Source organism: Saccopteryx leptura, chromosome 7 (genome assembly GCF_036850995.1).
Source record: "Saccopteryx leptura isolate mSacLep1 chromosome 7, mSacLep1_pri_phased_curated, whole genome shotgun sequence".
Taxonomy (NCBI): domain Eukaryota; kingdom Metazoa; phylum Chordata; class Mammalia; order Chiroptera; family Emballonuridae; genus Saccopteryx; species Saccopteryx leptura.
In genome coordinates, this window is record NC_089509.1 from 46,778,836 (window position 1) to 46,801,535 (window position 22,700).

The following is a 22,700-nucleotide window of genomic DNA, read 5'->3' on the forward strand; positions in this document are numbered from 1 at the left end:
CGCTTAAAGGTCAATTAGAAAAAATAAAAAAGGGGGTATCATACCCTCGAACTCCTGCAAATCTTCTTTATCATGCTCTTTTTACTTTAAGAAATTTTTGAATACTGATATACAAGGCCATTCAGCGTCCGAGAGACTGTGGAATCCAACAAGGAAAGCTTTTCCCTGAAATGTGATGGAAGGACTCACTCACAGGAATGAGGCAAGGGCCAGACCCTGTTATTTTGTGGGGCTGAGGATATGTGTTTTTCTTAGGTCTGCTAAGGCTCCTTGGTGGGTTCCTGAAAGTTTGGTAAGACATCATGGGTCGGGAGGAGAGACTCAGCACATAAGAACAATTATATAAGACTCATTTTACTTTAAAAACTTTTTTTTCGAACATTTCCTGCTCAGGAATTATTGCAGCTGAGAGACATTTTACAACAGCCAATCAGTGGCCTAAGTCTCTCATGATATACTGGATATATAAACTGGCCCTAAGTGGCAAAATTCAATCAAATTACTAGGGGCGAGGGTTTGTTCTATATTTGTCATCAACAGGTCCTCTTTGAATGCCAGTGAGGAACAAGGAATGTGAAGCCTCATCATGGATTGACATCAGCTCCTAGAAAGCAACCTGGATCCAGAGATCCAGAATGCCCATTAAGCTTAAGGCAAAAGCCTAATGTGCTGAAACAGTGGTCATTGGACTTGGAAACCAGCTACAGAAAGTGAGAATGTTACAGCAGTTCCATTGCCATGCGGACTTTTCCTGAGTGTGACTCCTACTCCTTGTGACAGTTCTCAATGGGACTGAAGTGGGGTTGGGTTGCATCTACAGGGAATGTGGGATGATGATGTTGAGCATGGAGTTGGTGAACATATTAAGGACATTCAAAACAGCAAAGACTCTATTATAGATCCTGATGTATTGGCTAAGAATTTACTTAATGATCTAAAAGGTTTTAATCCCTTCAATGTACTAAGACACTTGTTTTGATACCTGTGAGCATTGGCTATATTATTACTTTTGTGTTTATTCTGTGTTTTGTCAGTCTCCGAATTAGAATCTGGGAAATCAGATGAGTACAAATCTCAGCACACAAACTAAAATTAAAAAATAATAAAGGGGTATATGTGGGAGACTGCAAGCTGGCAAAGCCTTTGCAGTTTAAGGCTTAGCCTAAGGTTAAGCTCTTTTCCCACACCTCCATATTGGCTGTGAAGCTGAGTATTTGTACTCTTCCCATCCCCTACCTCACTTGCTTAAGTTGCTAGAGGCAACTCACATGGTCTTCCTCTCACCCTTTGTTTGTTCTGTTGTTGGTTAATTTCAGTTATGTAGGGTGGAGGATTTTCTGCACTTGGGAGAAATCTTGGGTTGCCTTGGAGAAGTGTGACTTTATATTGGAGACTTCCTTATTTGCATATGGTTCTGCACTATATAATAAAGCAGACCAGGGACTTTGCTTCAGCTCTTGCAAGTTAAAGGCATTGTAGAGACCTCCCGACTCCATCCTTTTTCTCTTGAGTTTATTTCTTTATTCCGCACTGTTCTCACTCAGGACCTGGACAGTTACTAGCCATGCTGGTTCACGGCAGTAAGTATAGTGGATGTAGGGTTTAATTTTTTCCACAAAAAGGAAAAATGGGCCTGAATTGAGTCTTGAATGCCATTCTATTGAGTTTTATCCCTTAAACATTATAGTTTTATGATTTTCTTTTATCAATGTTGTGAGATAATTCAGTCTGTTTTTGAAGAGTAGTTCTAGTGGTTTTTTAGTGAATAGCTAGAAGGGAAGACATTGAAATCAAAGTCATGAATTACAGGAAATATTTCTGATTTTTCACCTTCCATGCACATTGTAGTACAGTAATACCTTGAGATATGAGTTTAATCTGTTCTGTAACCGAGTTTGTAAGTCGGTCATCTCGTATAGCAAACAAATTTCTCCCATTTAAAATAACTGAAATAAGCTTTGTGCAGTGGCAGTATCATAGCCAATGAGTTTTATCCGAGGTGCGATTATTTCTAATTGAAAACTAAAATAACTGAAATAGATTTAATCCGTTCCAGCCCTGTGAAACATCCCCAAGCCATCTAAATTATGAAAAAAGACATGTTTTTAATTAAGAAACACACATGTATACTTTACCAATGCATAACAAAATATATGAAATAAAAGAAAACAGTGTTATTTAGTACTGTATTCTTACCTTGGAGGCAGACGAGTGTGGCTAATGGAGGTAAATGGTGGAGAAGGGGGGAGAGAGAAAGGGATGCAGGCACTGTAGACACGTAAACTGAAACTATACTATTTTAACACTAAATGTAAACTAAAACTGTATTTTCTTTACTTTAAACAAAACTAAAACCACTTTCTTTACTTAAAATGAAACCACAAAAACTTCATTGTAAAGGAATGCACTTTCTTAACTTTAAACTTAACCTAAGCTTAACATTACGTATTTTTCATTTAATCATTACCTGTTTTAGCCTTTTTGGCTGCATTTTTTGCACTTTCACTTGCAGAACTTCTGAATAAAAATCTATCCAAAGAGGTTTGCTTTTGCCTGCCTTTTAAAATGTTATGGAAATGTGACAAACAAGTGTCATTAAAAAGTACTGAAGCACGACCAGTTGAAACTTTTTCTGGGTGTTTCTTTCAATGAAACTTGAAAGCTTCTCCCACATTGCCAGCATGTCTTTAATTTCACTTGTAGAAATCACTTCCTCCAACTCTACCTCCTCCTCACTACTAATCTCTTGCAGAAGCTCCGTATGTTGCATCATCTGTAGCTCCTTCAACTCCTCAGTTGAGAGTTCCTCCTCATGTTCCTCGATGAGCTCGTTTACGTCACCCTCATCTACCTCCAGACCCATCGATTTCAGAGGGACACAGTCTCCTCCAACGCTTCTACCTTGGTCTCAGTCTCTGGTTCGAATCCTTCGAAGTCCCTGTCTGCAACAACATCAGGCCATAACTTTTTTCATGCCGAGTTCAAGGTTCTTCTTGTAACTTCTTGCCATGCTAAGTCAATAATGCGTAAACATATGACTATGTAGTAGTGATCTTTCCAAAACTCTCGAAGGGTTAGATTTGTATTCTCAGTCACCTCAGACCAGCGGCAGAACAAGTGCATTGTGTAAAGCTTTTTAAAGTTGGAAATAACCTGCTGATCCATAGGTTGCAAGATTGAAGTCATGTTGGGTGGGAGGTAGAGGATTTTCATGAATTTGAACTCATCAAGAATGTCATCTTCAAGACCAGGTGGGTGGGCTGGAGCATTTTCAAGGATTAGTAATGCTTTCATCCGGAGTTTATTTTCTTGAAGATATTTCTTCACTGCAGGACCAAAGACGAGATGTACTCATTCAATAAAAAACTGCCGCATAACCCATGCCCTAGCATAACCTGCAGTTTTTCTTTAAGAATCTTGTGAGTCTTAAAGGCTCGAGGATTTTCGGAATGATACACTAGTGGCTTTACTTTTCAGTCACCGCTAGCATTTGCACACAATGCAAGGATCAGACGGTCCTTCATGGGTTTATGGCCTGGCAGCTTCTCCTCTGCGGTGATGAAAGTCCTCCGGGGCATTTTTTTCCAAAACAAACCTGTTTCATCACAGTTGAACACTTGGGGGATGTAGCCTTCCTTTGTGATAAGTGCAGCAAAACATGCAATGTACTCCTCAGCTGCCTTAATGTCAGCACTCGCAGCTTCAACATGCTTCGCCACCGAGCGGATGCCAGATCTCTTGAAATTTTCAAACCAGCCGTGACTTGCCTTAGAAGGATCTTCTGCTGCCTCTTTTGAGGTTGATGGTTCTTTCTTCTTCAAGTCATCATAAATCATATGTGCCTTTTCGCATATTACAGTTTTCGTCACTGTATCTCCTGCCAGCTCTTTCTCTTTCACCCACACCAGCAGAAGCTTCTCCATTTCTTAATGGATATTTGTCCTTAGTTGGGACAGAATTGTAGTTCCTTTTGTTGGATTTACGCTTTTGATGGCATCCTTTTGTATAAGGATGATACTAATTGTAGATGTACTGTGGTCGTACAGCCTTGCCAGTTAAATCACTCATACACCACGCTCATATTTTTCTATTATTTCTTGCTTTACTTGTATTGACATCATTCTCTTCTTCTTCTCACCACTATTCTTGTGGGGTTTTTTTGTATTTTTCTGAAGCTGGAAACGGGGAGGCAGTCAGACAGACTCCCACATGCGCCCAACTGGGATCCACCTGGCATGCCTACCAGGGGGCGATGTTCTGCCCATCCGGGGCATCGCTCTGTCGTGACCAGAGCCACTCGAGCGCCTGAGGCAGAGGCCAAGGAGCCATCCTCAGCACCCGGGCCATCTTTTGCTCCAATGGAGCCTCAGCTGCGGGAGGGGAAGAGAGAGACAGAGAGGAAGGAGAGGGGGAGGAGTGGAGAAGCAGATGGGTGCCTCTCCTGTGTGCCCTGGCAGGGAATTGAACCCGGGACTTCTGCACGCCAGGCCGACGCTCTACCTCTGAGCCAACCGGCCAGGGCCACCACTATTCTTTACACTCACTTTCTTTTTTTTTTTTTTTTTTTTCATTTTTCTGAAGCTGGAAACAGGGAGTGACAGACAGACTCCCGCATGCGCCCGACCGGGATCCACCCGGCACGCTCACCATGGGGCGACGCTCTGCCCACCAGGGGGCAATGCTCTGCCCCTCCGGGGCGTCGCCATGTTGCGACCAGAGCTACTCTAGCGCCTGAGGCAGCGGCCACAGAGCCATCCCCAGCGCCTGGGCCATCTTTGCTCCAATGGAGCCTTGGCTGCGGGAGGAGAAGAGAGAGACAGAGAGGAAAGCGCGGCGGAGGGGTGGAGAAGCAAATGGGCGCTTCTCCTGTGTGCCCTGGCTGGGAATCGAACCCGGGTCCTCCACACACTAGGCCGACGCTCTACCTCTGAGCCAACCGGCCAGGGCTTACACTCACTTTCTTCGGTCCCATGATAGCACACAAAAAAAGTTAATAAAAAGTGCAAAAATGATGCAAGAACGAGTACAGCGCACGAGATTCGACTTGATTCTGCAGGTAACACGTGAGAAGGAACAAGATGCTGGTGTTGTGCTGCTGATACTGGACCCATGCACCAATGCGCCAACTAGTGGCGGCTTCCCAAATCACGACTTGTATCTCAAAATTTCGCTCGGATCTCGAACAAAAATACAGAACGAGTCGCAGTTCATATCTTAAAAAAAAAAAAAAAATTTGTATGTTGGTCTGCTCGTATCTCAAGGTACTACTGTATTATGCTTGCCCTCATTTTATTTATTTATTTATTTATTTATTTATTTATTTATGTATTTTATTTTAGTGAGAGGAGAGAAGGCAGAGACACACTCTCTCATGAGCCCCAACTGGGATCCATCCAGCAAACCCATGAGGGGGTGATGCTCTGCCCATCTGGGACCATTGCCTCAGTGCCTGGGGCCAACCCACTCTAATCAAGCCCTGGCTGCAGGAGGGGAGGATGAGAGGGAGAGGGAGAGAGATGATAGGGGGATGGGTAGAGAAGGAAAATGGGTGCTTCTCCTGTGTGCCCTGACCAGGAATTGAACTTGGGATTCTACACACCAGACTGATGCTCTACCACTAAGCGTACCTGTCAGGGCCTTACCCATCATTTTTGAAGTTAACCTGACCATAATTTCACTTTGACCAATGGAATGTGAGTTAGAAATGAACAGGTTACTTTTAAGTGGAAGCTTTAAGATTGTGTTTAAGACATGCCTACACTGGAAATCAAAGGAGTGGAGACAGAAGCTCAGAGCTAGGTCCCTGTGGGAGAATGACAGAAATTATCTGATTTTTGTGTGAAATGCCCTAATTTTTTTGGTCTCCAGTTTATGTTTTAAGCAGCCTGCTGTAGCTAAGCACATATGTAGGCCCGTGTTGACTATAAGTGATTGGTTTATATCATTCTGATACACACCTTAGTACTTTTAAGATGCAAAAATAAGGGAAAATAGTGTAGATGAGTGATCAGTGTAGGCTTTCTGTAAGTGATGAGTTGTGAGCTACCTTTTGAAGGATTAATTCAGATGGCTAGATTTAAAAAGCTTCATGATTAGATATGATCTCTTTTATTTGTTATAACTCAATCCATACAGTTATGGATTATATATATATATACACACATATATATAATTTTTTGTTTTCTATTATGGGTTTTTGATGAGAAATATTTTTTTTAATTTTAGGGTTTGGTCTAATGTTTTATGGAAAAGATTTAACATAGCAATGAGTAAATGACTAGGATAAATGAAGAAGTAATGTCAGTTTCATGGATCTGTAGTCTTAATATCATATTCCAGTTCTCTCCAATTAATTATAAATTCAATGTAGTTCCAATAAATATACCAACCAGAATTATTCTGGAGTTACAAAACTGATTTTAAAATTTATATAGGAGAAAACAATCTAAGAATAGAAATTCTTAGAAAGGAAAATGAAAATAAAACTTGCTTTACCAAACATCAAATATAATGTTAATGCTGTATGACTCAAGGAGTGTTATATTGGTATAGTGATAGCCAGGTAGTAGATCAGTAGAAAGCCCAGAAATAGATTTATGCATATATGGGAACTTAATATGTGGTAGATAGGGTGTTAAAAATTAGTGGGGGAGGTGAATCCTGTTCATTAAAAAATGATGCTGAAGCAAGGGGCTTTATATATGGGGGGAAACTCAGATTCCTAACTTATCCTGTGTAAAAAAAATGTATGCCAAATGAAAACCTGGGAAAATCAAATTTTATAATTTTGGAACACATACCCATTTGGTTTATCTACAAATAAACCCAAAACAACTGTTGGTGAGGTTAGATCCCTTGTGCATTCCTGGTAGGAAGATGTGGCCTTTGTGGAAAACAGAATCACCGTATGATCTGGTAATTCGGTTACTGGGTGTAGGCCCCAGGGAATTGAAAGCAGGAACTCAGGTATGTGTACACCAGTGTTCATAGTCACATTATTCATAATAGCCAAAGGGTGGAAACAGCTTGTGTCTATTGTTGGATGGATGAACACAACAAAATGTGATATGTACACACTATGCAATATTATTCAGCCTTAAAAAGGAAGTAAATATTAACATTTGGTACAACATGGATGAACCTTGTAGACGTTATACTAAGTGGAATAAGCCAATCAGAAAAGGACAAGATATTATATGATTCCACTTATATGGTAGTAAAGAAGTCACATTCAAAGAGACAGAAGGTAGAATGGTTTCCAGGGGATGGGGCTCCTAATAGAGTGAGGAGTTAGTGTTTAATGGGTACAGTGTTTCAGTTTAGAAAATGGAAAGTTTCTGGAGATGGCTAGTGATTGTGATGGCATGACTGTAAACTTAATGCCACTATGCACTGTACACTTAAAAGTGGCTAAAATGGTAAATTTTATATATAGTCTACCACAATAAGAATTCAGTTACCATATCTTTAAAATGAGATTAATATTATCTACCTTCGATAGTTATTATAAGGATAAAATAAACTCAGGTGTGAACATGATAGTATAGATAGCTGCAAAAATTAATTTTTGGAAGAAAAGCATATGGAATGATGTTCAACCTTACAGTGTATCAGGAAAATGAAAATTAACACAAATAATTAGATTTTTTTAAAAACAAAAGTCTGTTGTATTAAGTGTTAATAAAGATTTGACTTTTATTATTTTCTAAATGAGAGGAGGGGACATAGACAGATTCCCATACACCCTGACTGGGATCCACCTTGAAACCACTGTCTGGGGCCAGTACTCTGCTCATCTGAGGCCCTGCTCACAACTGAGCTATTTTTAGCACCTAAGGCAGGGCTCCACGGAGCCATCCTCAGCACCTGGGCCAACATGCTCCAATCAGTCCAGCCATAGCTGTGGGAGAGAAAAAAGGAGGCAGGGAAGGTTGGAGAAGGAGATGTTCTGTTCTCCTGTGTGCCCTGACTGGGAATCAAACCTGGGACATCCACATTCCAGGCCGATGCTCTACCACTGAGCCAACTGGCCAGGGCAAAGATATTCTTTGTGACTTTATATATTTGAAAAATTGCTAAATACTTAAATGTTGATATATGGCAAACTGTGTTATAATGGAATATTATGTAGCAGTTAAAGTTAACTAGATTCTGAATATCAATATGTGTAATAGACCTTGTAAACATATTAAAAGAAAAATTCAGGTTTTGAGTTATAGGTATAACATAAAAGCATTAACGTTATTTTTAAAAACACAAAATAACACCTTTTTTAAGTGTACATAATTCTTGAATAAAAGGATTACAAAGTTTACAGCAGAACTGTCTAGCAGAACTTTCTACAGTGATGGAAATGGTCTATATCTACACTGTCTAATAATATAGTAGTCACTAGCCATATGTGGCTATTAAGTCCTCGAAATGTGATTGGAGCAACTGTAGAACTAAATTTTAAGTTTTATTTTATTATTTTTGTGAGAGCTGGGGTGGGGACAGACAGGAAGGGAGAGAGATGAGAAGCATCAGTTTTTTGTTGTGGCATCTTAGTTGGTCATTGACTGCTTTCTCATATTTGCCTTGACCGGGGTGCTCAGGAGAGCGAGTGACCCCTTGTTCAAGCCAGTGACCTTGGGCTTCAAGCCAGCCAGCAACCATGGGATCATGTCTGTGATCCCATGCTCAAACCGGCAACCCTGCACTCAAGCCTATGAGCCCGCACTCAAGCTGGCAACCTCGGGGATTTGAAACTGGGTCCTCTGTGTCCCAGGCCAATGCTTTACCCCAGGGGTCCCCAAACTTTTTACACAGAGGGCCAGTTCACTGTCCCTCAGACCGTTGGAGGGCCGGACTATAAAAAAACTATGAACAAATCCCTATGCACACTGCGCATATCTTATTTTAAAGTAAAAAAACAAAACGGGAACAAATACAATATTTAAAATAAAAAACAAGTAAATTTAAATCAAGATACTGACCAGTATTTCAATGGGAACTATGGACCTGCTTTTGGCTAATGAGATGGTCAATGTGCTCCTTTCATTGACCACCAATGAAAGAGGTGCCCCTTCCAGAAGTGCAGCGGGGGCCGGATAGATGGCCTCAGGGGGCCGCATGTGGCCCATGGGCCGTAGTGTGGGGACCCCTGCTTTACCCATTGCACTACCACCTGGTCAGGTTAAATTTTAAGTTTTATTTAGTCTTAATTAACTTAAGTTTAGTAGCCACATGTGGCTATTGAGTTCACGTGATGTGTTTAGTATGACCAAAGAACTGAATTTTTTTTTTTTTTTAATTTATGTAGTCATGTGTAGCTCTGGCTACCCTATTGTACAGCGCATGCCTAGATAACTCCAAATTCATGAGAAGGAAGGGAAGCTAAAGGAACTTTACTTCATATATACTCTATTTTTAATAAACGAAAGCAAAAGAACATTACATTATGCATAACATTAAGTGATATCAAATAACGTTTTTCTTTAGTATTTTTTAAAAGCCACCAAATAAAGCAAAATTGGAAATTCCTTATTGTTTACTACTTTTTAATTGTACCTTACATAGGCATTTCATATTCTCCCTCAGTCTTGGAGTGGCAGAGGATAACATTAGAGAAGTTTTCAGAGACTAGATCATGCAAAGGGCCTTCTAGAAGGTTCTCTGTGACTGAGTTGGGGAATCATTAGAGATTTTTGAACAAAGGAGTTATGCTTCTCAGACTTAGATTTTCAACGAACCCGGATACTCTGAAGATGAGATGTAAAAAGGCAAGTATGTAAGCATAGAGAAGCTACTACAATACTCTTAAAATGATATATTATGGCCCTGCTGGTTAACTCAGTTGATTAGAGCCCTGGTTGGCAAACTGTGATTCTCGAGCCACACGCGGCTCTTTGGCCCCTTGAGTGTGGCTCTTCCACAAAATACCACGTGAGGGCGCTACCTCGATAAGGAATGTATCTACCTATATAAAGTTTAAAAGATTTGGCTCTCAAAAGAAATTTCAATCGTTGTACTGTTGATATTTGGCTCTGTTGACTAATGAGTTTGCCGACCACTGTTAGAGCATCTTCTAGAAACGACAGGTCATAAATTCAATCCCCAGTCAGGGCACACAGGGGAAACAACCAGTGAATGTACAACTAAGTGGAACAACAAATGAATGCTTCCCTTCCCCCTCCTTTCTCTCTCCCTTTCTTTCTCTGTCTCTCTCAAAATCAGTCAATAAATAAAAAATTAGGCCCTGGTCGGATTGCTTGGTTGGTTGAAGCATCATCCTGAAGTGCGGAAGTTGGTGGTTCGATCCTGAGGGCACACACAAGAACAGCTCTATGTTCTTGTCTCTCTTGCCTCTCTCTAAAGAAAAAAAACACATTATGATGTTTATTTTTATTGTATATTTGATAGATTCTGGTGTGGCTTGATGTGTACAATTAATTTTTACAGCTGTCAAATTTGTGTTTACTACTGGCACAGTGGCATGAAAATGAGCAGCCTTTTTCAAAAGGCTTTCTATGAGTTCCTTTTATGTCCTTTAGCTTTTTAGCCTGTCTGTATTGGCAATTTTATGTATACTGATGGATGTTTCTGGTTAGCTTTTTTCCCCCTTTGATTCTTCAAGTAGCTATCCTGATGTGATCCTCTGAACATTTGCAAAGACCTTTCTAAACACTGGTAGATTAATTTGGCAATTTTTCTTCCTGTTAAGAAGTAGAGAAGGGTCAAGAAATTTTAATTGTTTTATTTCTTTGCTTAACTACAAATAGTGATTTTGCTTTAGAAACAAAGCAAAAATACAAGACATCTTTATATTTTTTTATTTGTTGCTCTTGTGTGATAATTTTATTATTTTAAAAGGTATAGTTCCTGATTATTCTACTCATGTAATTGAGCTGATGTTTCTGCTACAGAAAATTAGGAAAGAGATTAGGTCAAAAGCAAGCTAATTAGAGCGTACTCTTTCTAGTTGTCATTGTAGCATTATTCTTTTTAACAGATAATAAACCCCATGAAAAACATGGTGCTTGTGAGAGTTCTCCAAAGGGAAGCAAATTTATGGGTGGTGCATTCTAGTTAATCTGTGTCATTTTGTTTGAACAATCTGGTTGTGGCTGGTCTTTCAGGGAGAAAGGTCATTAACATTGTGAATGTTCAATTTCTGTTTTGATATGAAATTACTCTTAAGTGATTTTGTTTGAGTTCTTTAGCACATCAGATGAGCAATGATGTACAGTATTTTCAATTACAGTGAAATTGTCTTCCAAAATTAATCACATTCAGATGAAATAGAAAATCAAAATCATGAGGAAAAATGAAATGTTAAGATTTTAAATTTGAAATCAAGGACGTAATGGACCTGTGATATCTGATACAATTTTTGATAGAAGAGTATATGGGATGGGAAATGAGAAGATACCTCATTTAGTAGAAAACTAAGGTATTTCAGTATAATCTCAGTATTCCAAAAAGAAGGAGATGTTATGATCATAAAAATTCAATCTTTGTTTTTTCCTTTCCTATTCTCAACATAGTTTTACATGTTTGTTTTACTGGTTACATTGTTCCAGTGTAACATTTGGTCCAATGATCTTTCGTTTCCTACATTAAACTTGTATAACATAACTTCCAGTTTTTCAGTTCATATTATCATTTGGACAGTTCTTTGGATACTATACTCATTTAAAATCTGGGAAGACATGGCCATTGTTTTCTCTCCCACAACACACATTTAAGGTGATTCTTTGTGGGATATTATTTGGGTTGAGTGCCCTAGAAGTATGCCACCAAAGCAGGGCAGTGGTCTCCACTGGACAGGCTCCCAGTGCCGCTTTTCAAATTGTACCTGGTGATTTTCCTGGTTCTTCCCTCCAGGAGACTTAATGGCACATGAGCTGGGCACATTGGGAAGTTAGGGACAATAAAGATAAATAATATGAAAGTTATAGTACTTTACTCTTAGTCATTGTATATACATTTCCCTCTCTTAATTATATTTTCACCTGCCTATGGTACCTTTCTGTAAATTAGTTCTTTGTTTCCTAGTGTTATAAACACCAGAGCCTGAGTAACTGGAAGCAAATGCTTATCTGCTTATCAAAAGTAGATAGTGGCCCTGGCCGGTTGGCTCAGCGGTAGAACATCAGCCTGGTGTGTGGAAGTCCCAGGTTTGATTCCTGGCCAGGGCACACAGGAGAAGCGCCCATCTGCTTCTCTACCCCTCCCCCTCTCCTTCCTCTCTGTCTCTCTCTTCCCCTCCCGCAGCCAAGGCTCCATTGGAGCAAAGATGGCCCGGGTGCTGAGGATGGCTCTGTGGCCTCTGCCTCAGGCACTAGAATGGCTCCTGCTGTAGTGAAGCAATGCCCCAGATGGGCCGAGTAGATAGTAAAATGACAGAACCTAGTTTTGTAAAAGCACTACTTTGTTTTATAAAAAAAAATTTTCCCTCATAGGAAGTTTCTTATTTCAGTACCTAGTGAATACATTTTTGTTACCATTATCTAACTGTACCACTATAGGGAGAAAATTTTGAATTTTAGTTTGCACCTGGCTGCACAGTTTCTGGCTACTATTATCTTCCCATTTATAAGCTCTGGTTACTATGTATATATTCTAGTTTCTACTTTATAGACTTAGTAAAATCTTAATTTTTTTTTAGCGAGAGACAGAGACAGGATGGGCGAGAGATGAGAAGCATCAACTTGTAGGTGCGTCACTTTAGTTGTTCATTGATTGCTTCTCATATGTGCCTTGACGTGGGGCAGGGGGGGCTACAGCAGAGCGAGTGACCTCTTGCTCAATCCAGTGACCTCAGACTCAAGCTTCAACCTTTGGGCTTAAGCCAGTGACCATGGTGTCATTTCTGATCCCACTCTCAAGCCGGTGACCTTGAGGTTTCAAACCTGGGTCCTCAGTGTCCCAGGTCGATGCTCTGTCCACTGGGCAACCACCTGATCATGCAAGATCTTTAAATATTTTATAGCTCAGTCTTTCTACAAGGCTCTTGGTAGTTTCCTTGGGGGCTATGAGAATTGTAGCAATACAGGGAGACAACCAGATACTCTGAATAGAGAATGCAATTGTCAATAGGATCTGGAGCAAATGTATAGACCCTTAAAGAGAAACCACATGTTTTGACAGTTGTATCCAGATTCCCTTCTAGATTTTATAGAAATGGGATAGGAAAGGGGATGAGAGCCAACGGAACTAATGCTAAAGTGCCTCCTTTGTTTTTCTGTGAGGTGTTACACGTTTTTAATCTTCTTATTTAGTTCTCACAACAACCCTATATGGGTAGGGATAATTATTTCCATAGTATAGGGTTGAGTCACAGAACTAACAAGAAGTGGAGCTAGAATTGGAAAACAAGTTTGGGTGCCAAAACCGATTCTACACCAGCATTTCCTCAGGTAGATAATGTCAGTAGTGTTGTCACCAGCTACTTGCTTCATAAAGTAAAAAACCTTAGTCTGTAAATTTTTATTGTATGTGAGTGAAGAGTAAGATGCTTGCTTTTGAAATTTCAAGAAACCTAAAATATTTAAGGGGTTTTTCTTTATTCTAATGTATAATATTTGGTCTATATTTTAAGAATATTTAAGGAATGAGTGAATATTTCATTTTATTCCCTTTGATAATGTATAACTTGACATATTGATAAAGGTAGAGAAGACAAATATTATACCTTTTTAGTGAAAGTTTACATTTCTTCTTCTTTTTAATTTATAAAACATTTCCCTTACTATTCAGCCACTGATTAGTGCTCTAAGCTAATTGCCAAAATATGTTGTTTCGTTTAAAAAATTATTTTGGGAAAGAGGCTTCTGTTATTAAGCTAATTTGAATGACCAGTCTTGTACCTTGACTTGTAATAATGAAAGAAGAGGTACAGAGAGCTGTTTTATTTGAATAATAGATTTGCCAATTAGCCATCAAGTGCTTCCATCTGTGAAATTGTTGATCAGATGGGTTAGCTGGGATGTTTCCAGACTAGGGCATCATAAATGGCACTTGAAAACTGTCACTTTGATGATGAGGTTTCAAGTATTACACTGCTTGATGCTGTGGAACCTTTATTTCCTTTTGCAGTACCATGTTTTTTCAGAACATACTGATCCCACTTATGAATTCTGTGGCATCAAGAGAACTTGGGAGACCTGCCACTGATGTAAAGTTCTGCTTAATCTGCTGCTCTGGCCTGTGCTGAGATTACACCAGAGTGCTGAGAGCTTCTTTCATGGCCTTCACAATGACATTGTTTGGTGAGCTGACTGGCACAGGCAGATGATGCTCATTGCTCGTGGGCAATGGAGCTGCCACACACTGGCAAGTTTCTTTGCACTTTCCCATTAATATAAACTCACTTTCAAATATCGTACTCCTTTAAATAAATGTGTAGTTGTGTAAGGCTACATACGTGTTGAGATTTCTACATGTAGCATTTGTGTGAAATAAATGATCTTAACATCTGCCGTATAAATTTTTAAGGATTTAAATTACTTGTTTGTAAATACTACATTTTAAAATTTGTTTAATAATAACTTGAAAATACAAATTCTGGAAATAATTGTCATATGTTTTTCCTCACTGTGCCACATCTTCCTTGTTTGGTCTTATATTTTGTAGGGCGTTTTCTTTAATAAGTTTGCTTCTTTGAATGATTGTGGGTATGATTAAATATTGGAGTCCCTGAATGACATTCCTATCTGATAGGACTACATACTGCTTTTGTTTTCCACAAACCTAGATTCCTGAAATGTGGGCAGGCCTCATGGTCACTAGTCTGTGTGGGGACAAATTTATCCCCTTGTCATTTTCTGGACACCAGCTTAGCCTTCTTCTGTCTGTCATGGCACAGCTCTGTGACTTGCCCATACTCACTGTGAAAGGCATTATGTATTGGGAATAATGAAAGACAATGCTCTGCAGCTAGACTAGATTCAAACAGTGGCTGAGATCATGGAACAGGAAGTAAGAATGAAAATGTGGTGTTAATATGCAGAGAAGAGGATGGTTTAGGATTCTGTTCATATTCATTTTTCTTCCAGGGTAGATTTTCATCTATTAGCATCATCCCCAGGCTCTTTAACTTCCCCTAGCTGACCACGTCCTAATGAGAGAAAAGTATCTGTTCAAATGTTTTGTTATTTTGTAGTACCTGACTGCCTGTGCCTTTTTTTTTTCCCTCAAGGATGTTCTCTCTCCTAGGTAACAATGCCCAGTAGTTAGTTAATACCATTGGTTAAGCAACAAGTTTCCATTTTACGGGTGAGGAAATTGAGGCATATAGCAATAAGTAACTTGTTTGGTGTATTATGACATTTGAAGAAAGCCCACATTTGGAAAAAAAATGTGATTTCAGAGCAGAACTGTAAGATGGTGTTGCTTTTAAGTGCTCTTCCTACAGCATTAAAGAGAAGTAGAGGAAAAGGAGAGAAATAGATGTATGATCTGTGTGTGCTTCCTTCCCAAAAGAACAGAGCGTTCCCCGTGCCTGTTGACCATAGTTAATCTCTCAATGCTCTGTAAGCATTTATTTATTGGGAGGGGGGGTCTTTTTTTTCTGTCCCTGTTCTCTCAATTCCAGAGAAATAGCAACTTTGTAATATTTTACATGGTATCACAAATAGTATTGTGAATACAGGAATGCTTAATAAAGTTAGAATAGTGATCAGTATTTCTAGGAAGTCGTGAAGAGATGATTTCTACCCTTTATCCTCTTACTTTGTACCTCAGAACTTCTAAATCCTTTTTTATTTTTTGCTTCTAATTAGAATAAGTCAAGGAGTTTTTGAAGAACTTAAACCAGGCATTTTAACATAAGTGAATAGATATTTTAAATTAGTAGTATATAACATGTTACTGAGTTCATAAATTATAACTATACTGCTCACAAAAATTAGGGGATATTTTACTGTTTCATATTCATTTTGAAATATCCTTTAATTTTTGTGAGAAGTATATGTATGTGTTGAGTAAGTCCTGGGTCCCCTTGCCTGGAGACAGTGACTGTTGCCAGTTTCTTTCTGTCCTTACAAAGATATTCTATGTCATTGTTGTTCAAGAACTCTTGTAGGGGTAGAAGTATATTTTACCTGACTGCCTAATATGACAGGCACAAGCCACATGTGGGTGCCTCTTGACATGTGGGTATTATAACTGAAGAATTAAGATGAATTTTATATTATTTAAGTTTAAATATCTTCATGTGGTCAGGGGCTTGGACAATACTTTAGAGTATATTCTGGAGTTGTCCTACCCCATATCCATATTTATAAAACTCTGCTGGGTTTTCTTTCCCTGGTTGGCAAACTGCAGCTCGCGAGCCACATGCGGCTCTTTGGCCCCTTGAGTGTGGCTCTTCCACAAAATACCATGTGCGGGCGCTACCTTGATAAGAAATGTACCTACCTATATAGTTTAAGTTTAAAAAATTTGGCTCTCAAAAGAAATTTCAATCGTTGTATTGTTGATATTTGGCTCTGTTGACTAATGAGTTTGCCGACCACTGCGATTGTTTGCTATTCCATTTTGTGGATGAATCATGATTTATTTAAGCAGTTCTCTACTGATAGACACTTAGGTTGTTTTTATCTCGGTGTTTTCAAAAGAATATTTAGTTTAACACTGGCAGGTTTGAATTTAGACTTCACCACTTACCTTGATCACCTTAGACACATTGGTTAACTTCTTTGAACCTCAGTTTCTTTATTTGTATAATAGACACAACAATATCTACTTTGCAGGATTATATGATAGTTAGAAGTAATGTATGTAATGGACCTCTAGAACAGGGGTCGGGAACCTTTTTGGCTGAGAGAGCCATGAACGCCACATATTTTAAAATGTAATTCCGTGAGAGCCATACAATATGTTTAACAGTAAATACAAGTAAATGTGTGCATTTTATGTAAGACCAACTCTTTTAAAGTACAATAAGTCTCTGAATTCTTTTTAATAACGTTGTTATGCTATTGCTAACCAATGATGAATAAAGTACTTCTTACCATTAATGCGACTTCTGGTGCTGTATGGTTTTGCTGATGGCTTTGTAGTCTGGTTGATATGTGGTGAGGTTAAGCTTCATGCAGGCGTTGAAACTTCCATCCGTTAAATGTGATCGTAGGTTGGTCTTAAGGTTCTTTAGATGTGAGAAAGACTGCTCACATGCATACGTAGAGCCAAACATTGTCAGTACAGCAATACTCACACGCTGCAGTGTGTGGTATGTGACAGGAAGCTCATTCCAAGTTTTGACAATCAGCTGGTCCACGGGTTGAAGTTTTTTCTTTTCCTTTTTTTTTTTCTGAAGCTGGAAACGGGGAGGCAGTCAGACAGACTCCCGCATGCGCCCAACCGGGATCCACCCGGCACGCCCACCAGGGGGCGATGCTCTGCCCATCCAGGGCGTTGCTCTGTTGCGACCAGAGCCACTCTAGCGCCTGGGGCAGAAGCCAAGGAGCCATCCCCAGTGCCCGGGCCATCTTTTGCTCCAATGGAGCCTTGGCTGCGGGAGGGGAAGAGAGAGACAGAGAGGAAGGAGAGGGGGAGGGGTGGAGAGGCAGATGGGCGCCTTTCCTGTGTGCCCTGGCCGGGAATCGAACCTGGGACTTCCGCACACCAGGCCGACGCTCTACCACTGAGCCAACCGGCCAGGGCAGGTTGAAGTTTTTTCATTTCTCCCCACTTGTGTTTGCTTGCCAACTCTGCTTGCTGTCATGCAAGTCTTTCCAAATCTTCATTCAGCGACTTGAACTTATTCACCCACATGTCTGAGGCCTTCAGATCAGCAGCTTGTAGCTCAAAATCTCTGACGGAGACACCGGGGATGTAACTCAGGTTGGCGCTATCCACTCGTGTGGATGGGTGATGAACTTAAAAAGACGAGTGCGCTTACGAAATTCTCCAAAGCGTGCTTTGAATGACTGCAGGAGATTAGATGTGAAACCCGCTAGCTGCTGGAGTTCAACATGTTGAGCAGGGTCACTTGCTGTGCATGCATCTTTAAACTCTCCCAAGTTTTTCAAAGTGTAGTAAATGACCTGTTTCAATGTTGGTGATGAAGAGTTCCAGCTTGTTTTCAAATGCAAACACTGCTTGTTGAAGGGATAAGACTATATTTCCAATGCCTTGCATTTTCACATTGAGCTGGTTCAGATGTCCAGTCATGTCCACGAGATAATAGAACTTCAGGAGCCACTCAGTATTAGCTAACTCAGGATGCTCGACATTTTTCATTTCAAGAGAAGTCCAGATTTTGCTCAGACAAGCCGCGAAACATCTGAGCACCTTCTCTCTTGACAACCAATGCACATTGCTGTGCAGAAGCAGACCAGGATAATTATTCCCAGCTTCATCCAGCAGTGTTTTAAACTGGCGATCATTTAAAGCGCGGGCAACAATAAAGTTGACACCAGTAAAGAATGACCAGCGACCTCACCTCACCGAGCTGCTCACCACACAGCTGAGCACAAAGCGCCTCCTGATGTAGGATGCAGTGAAAACTTAGGATGGGTTTCTTTTCATGTTCACGAAGAAGTGCTACGAATCCTCTGTTTTTCCCCACCATGCACGGAGCACCATCAGTACATACCAAAATAAGTTTATCTATGGGTAGATTTTTTTCTTTAGCGAACTCAGTGAAAGACTTAAATAAATCCTCCCCTCTGTTGTCTCTTTCATAGGCAAAACAGCAAGACTTTCCTCACGTGGTGTGTCACCTACAGCACACCTTGCAATCACGCTGAACTGGGATAAATGGCTTACGTCTGTTGACTCATCCAAAGCGAGAGAAAAGAATAGTGCTGCACTTATGTCCTTCACTTGTGTTGCCTCAATTTGATTTGCCATCATGATGGTACGATCGTGAACAGTTCTTGCTGACAGAGGCATGTCTTTTATTCGTTTGATTATCTTGTCTTTATCCGAAAAGTCATCAAAAAGTTCATTGGCAACATCAAGCATGAATGTTTTGGCATACTCCCCATCTGTGAATGGCTTTCCATTTCTCACAATTGCTAAAGCACCAGCAAAGCTAGCCGAATTCCAGTCACCTTGTTGGATCCAAACACAGAGTTGCTACTGACTAGCTTGCACTCTGCACAGTAGTTCTTGACATGCTTTCTTCCTGCTGTCCCTGCTGGATATTTTGATGCAAATGTAGTATGGCGTGTGTCGAAGTGCCACTTTATATTTGACCGTTTCATCGATGCAATTTTATCATTGCATATTAGACACACTGCAGAACCTGCTCTCTCCACAAAGGCAAATTCCTCTGTCCATTCCCGCTGAAAAGTACGATACTCCTCATCTTTTTTTCTTTTAGCCATCTTCTTCATCAAAAGGGTTTCTGCAATTAGCTAGCTGACTACTTGATTAAAAGGAGGGAAGTTTACTTCCTGACCTCACAATGACCTGTGTACCTTACGCATTATCCAATAAAAATTTGGTGTTGTCCAGGAGGACAGCTGTGATTGGCTCCAGCCACCCGCAACCATGAACATGAGCGGTAGGAAATGAATGAATAGTAATACATGAGAATGTTTTATATTTTTAACGTTATTATTTTTTTTATTAAAGATTTGTCTGCGAGCCAGAAGCAGCCATCAAAAGAGCCACATCTGGCTCGCGAGCCATACGTTCCTGACCCCTGCTCTAGAATGATGCTAGGAGCTCAGATTTAGGGTGCTAGATAACGATAGCCTTACTACCACTATTTTAATAAAAGACCATAGCAAGCCCAATGGCCTATGTTTTTTTTGTTTGTTTGTTTGTTTGTTTATTCATTTTTAGAGAGGAGAAAGAGAGGGATAGAGAGAGACAGAGAGGGAGAGAGAGGAGAGAGAGACAGAGAGAGAGAAGGGGAGAAGAGCTGGAAGCATCAACTCCCATATGTACCTTGACCGGGCAAGCCCAGGGTTTCGAACCGGCGACCTCAGCATTTCCAGGTCGACGCTTTATCCACTGCGCCACCACAGGTCAGGCCAATGGCCTATGTTTAATGTTGAATTGTGGCAGAACATTTGAAGGCTTTTCTTTCCCAAACTGTTGCCTACAAAATAAATCCTGGGAAGCATAATAGAACCTAAAGCAAACGATATGTATTTTTTTAAGTAATCAGTCAAAAACTGGCACCATCACAGCCAAGGGGAAAGAAAAGCTTTGAAGCTTGGCACGGTTTCTGTCTGAAAAACAAAGGCATGGTGGATCTGAATCTAAAATTAACATGTAAAGCCACAGTTATCACACGTCAATAAATTCATAACAGTGTGAATAAAATGACAACATCTGCATTCCAGAGACTGAGACCCAAGACCCAGTATTTAAAGAAGTGGTATTTTTACTTCTTAAGTAAAAATTTTATCAAGTATTACAGTATATGTATTGTCTTGCCTATTCTCTCTGATTTCTGTAGTATAGGCATTCTCCAAAACTATATCATCTCCTGAGAAATCAGTAATAGAAATAACTGAGGCAAAAACCTATGGCTGCAAATGAAATCAGTTTAGGTATACATCATTCCCTGTGAAGGGCACTGTCATCAACCCAAGCTCAGTAAACAAGGACCTCAAGTTAACATGCAAAAAGCACACTCAAGTTTCCCTTTGGAAACTTACTGTATTTCCCCATGTATAAGACGCACCTTACTTTGGGGGCCCGAAATTTGAAAAGAAAAGTATTACACAAAGTTATTGAAATCAAGTCTTAATTCATCATAAAATTTATACAATGCCTCATCACTGTCAAACTCTCATCCATTAGCATGTCCTCATCTGTGACTGATGACGAATCACTATCTTCATATATTGCCTCGTCCTCAGTTCCATCTATGGCATTTGAAATGCCACGCTTCTTAAATGACTTGACAACAATCTCAATCTTGATATTTTCCCAGGATCATTTACCCAGGTACAAACGTCTCTTATGGTTGGTTTCTCCACTCTTTCTTTTTCTTTTTCTTTTTTTTTGTATTTTTCTGAAGCTGGAAACGGGGAGAGACAGTCAGACAGACTCCCGCATGCGCCCGACCGGGATCCACCCAGCACGCCCGACGCTCTGCCCACCAGGGGGCGATGCTCTGCCCCTCTGGGGCGTCGCTCTGCCCTGACCAGAGCCACTCCAGCGCCTGGGGCAGAGGCCAAGGAGCCATCCCCAGCGCCCGGGCCATCTCTGCCCCAATGGAGCCCTGGCTGCGGGAGGGGAAGAGAGAGACAGAGAGGAAGGAGGGGGTGGGGGTGGAGAAGCAAATGGGCGCCTCCCCCACGTGCCCTGGCCGGGAATCGAACCCAGGTCCCCCGCACGCCAGGCCGACGCTCTACCACTGAGCCAACCGGCCAGGGCCTCTCCACTCTTTCTTGAAGGCTTTTCTTAGCCCATTTCATTCAGGTGGTAAGTATAGGCACTGTCCTGCATTTTATTCACTCTCTGAATTGCATACCTAGTCATCTGTAGATTATTTTTCATTTGCTAATTTAGAACTTCTTTATATCAGCTGGCACAATTGTATATTTTGAGCACTTATGTGGTATCTAATCCTATCAGCCAAGGATTAAATTTAGCAGGAGCACTGTCTTAATACAATATTGCTTATATTTGAATAGTTTATGGTATATTCTAGCGCCTGAGGCAGAGGCCACAGAGCCATCATCAGCGCCTGGGCCAACTTTGCTCCAATGGAGCTTTGGCTGTGGGAGGGGAAGAGAGAGACAGAGAGGAAGGAGGGGGGAGGGGTGGAGAAGCAGATGGGCGCTTCTCCTGTGTGCCCTGGCCGGGAATCGAACCCGGGACTCCTGCACGCCAGGCCGACGCTCTACCACTGAGCCACCCGGCCAGGGCCCCATTTTAACCTTTTTAAAGTAACAGCCCATTGACATTTGGTACATTGGCATTGTTGTGCTACCGTCTCAAGAACTTTTTCATCTTTCCAGACAGAAACTCTATACATATTACACAATAGTTCATGTTCTCCTCTCTGCCCTCTTGCTACCACCATTCTATTTTCTGTCTCTGAAGCTGACTACTCTGTGTACCACTGTGTACCTCAGACAAGTGGAATAATACTATGTTTGTCTTCTTTCAGTTAGCGTAATGTCTTCGAAGTTCGTCTCTGTTGTAGCATGTGTCAGAATTTTCTTTCTTTTTAAGGCAGAGTACTGTTGTATAGTGTACCACATTTTGTTTCTTCACCCATTGGGGGACATTTGGGTTTCCACCTTTTGGCTATTAAGAATTATGCTGCTGTAAACATTGGTGTGTAAATATACTGCTCACAAAAATTAAGGGATATTTTATACCTTCATATTCGTTTTGAAATACCCCTTAATTTTTGTGAGCAGTACATCTGTTCTTATCTCTGTGTTCAGTTCTTTGGGTAAGCCCAGAAGAGAAATTGCTGGATTATATTTTTAAGTTTTTGAGGAACTACCATACTGGTTTCCACAGCAGTCTATTATATCTTAAAGAGCTTTGAAAAGGAAAAAAAGTAATATGTTTACCTATGTAGTTATCATTTTCTGTGTTATTCCATTTTGTAGATCTCTATATATGGTCTCATTTTCCTTCTGTCTATAACATAAAAAGGATAAAACATTTTTGTAGTGCAGTTCTGCTGCCCATTTAAACAATTGGACTATTTTTCTTTTTAATATTGAGTTATAAAATTTCTTTATACTATATTGTGGGTACAAGTCCCCTTATATGATTTGCAAATA

General features: G+C 40.4%; 1 protein-coding gene and 1 pseudogene across 1 annotated transcript in view; both read left to right on the forward strand.

The window, feature by feature from the left end:
* PSMD14 (proteasome 26S subunit, non-ATPase 14) overlaps positions 1 to 22,700 on the forward strand; it is a 114,255-nt gene that overhangs the window by 18,967 nt on the left and 72,588 nt on the right. The window lies entirely within an intron of this gene.
* On the forward strand, positions 1,955 to 2,106 carry LOC136379180 (U4 spliceosomal RNA; annotated as a pseudogene).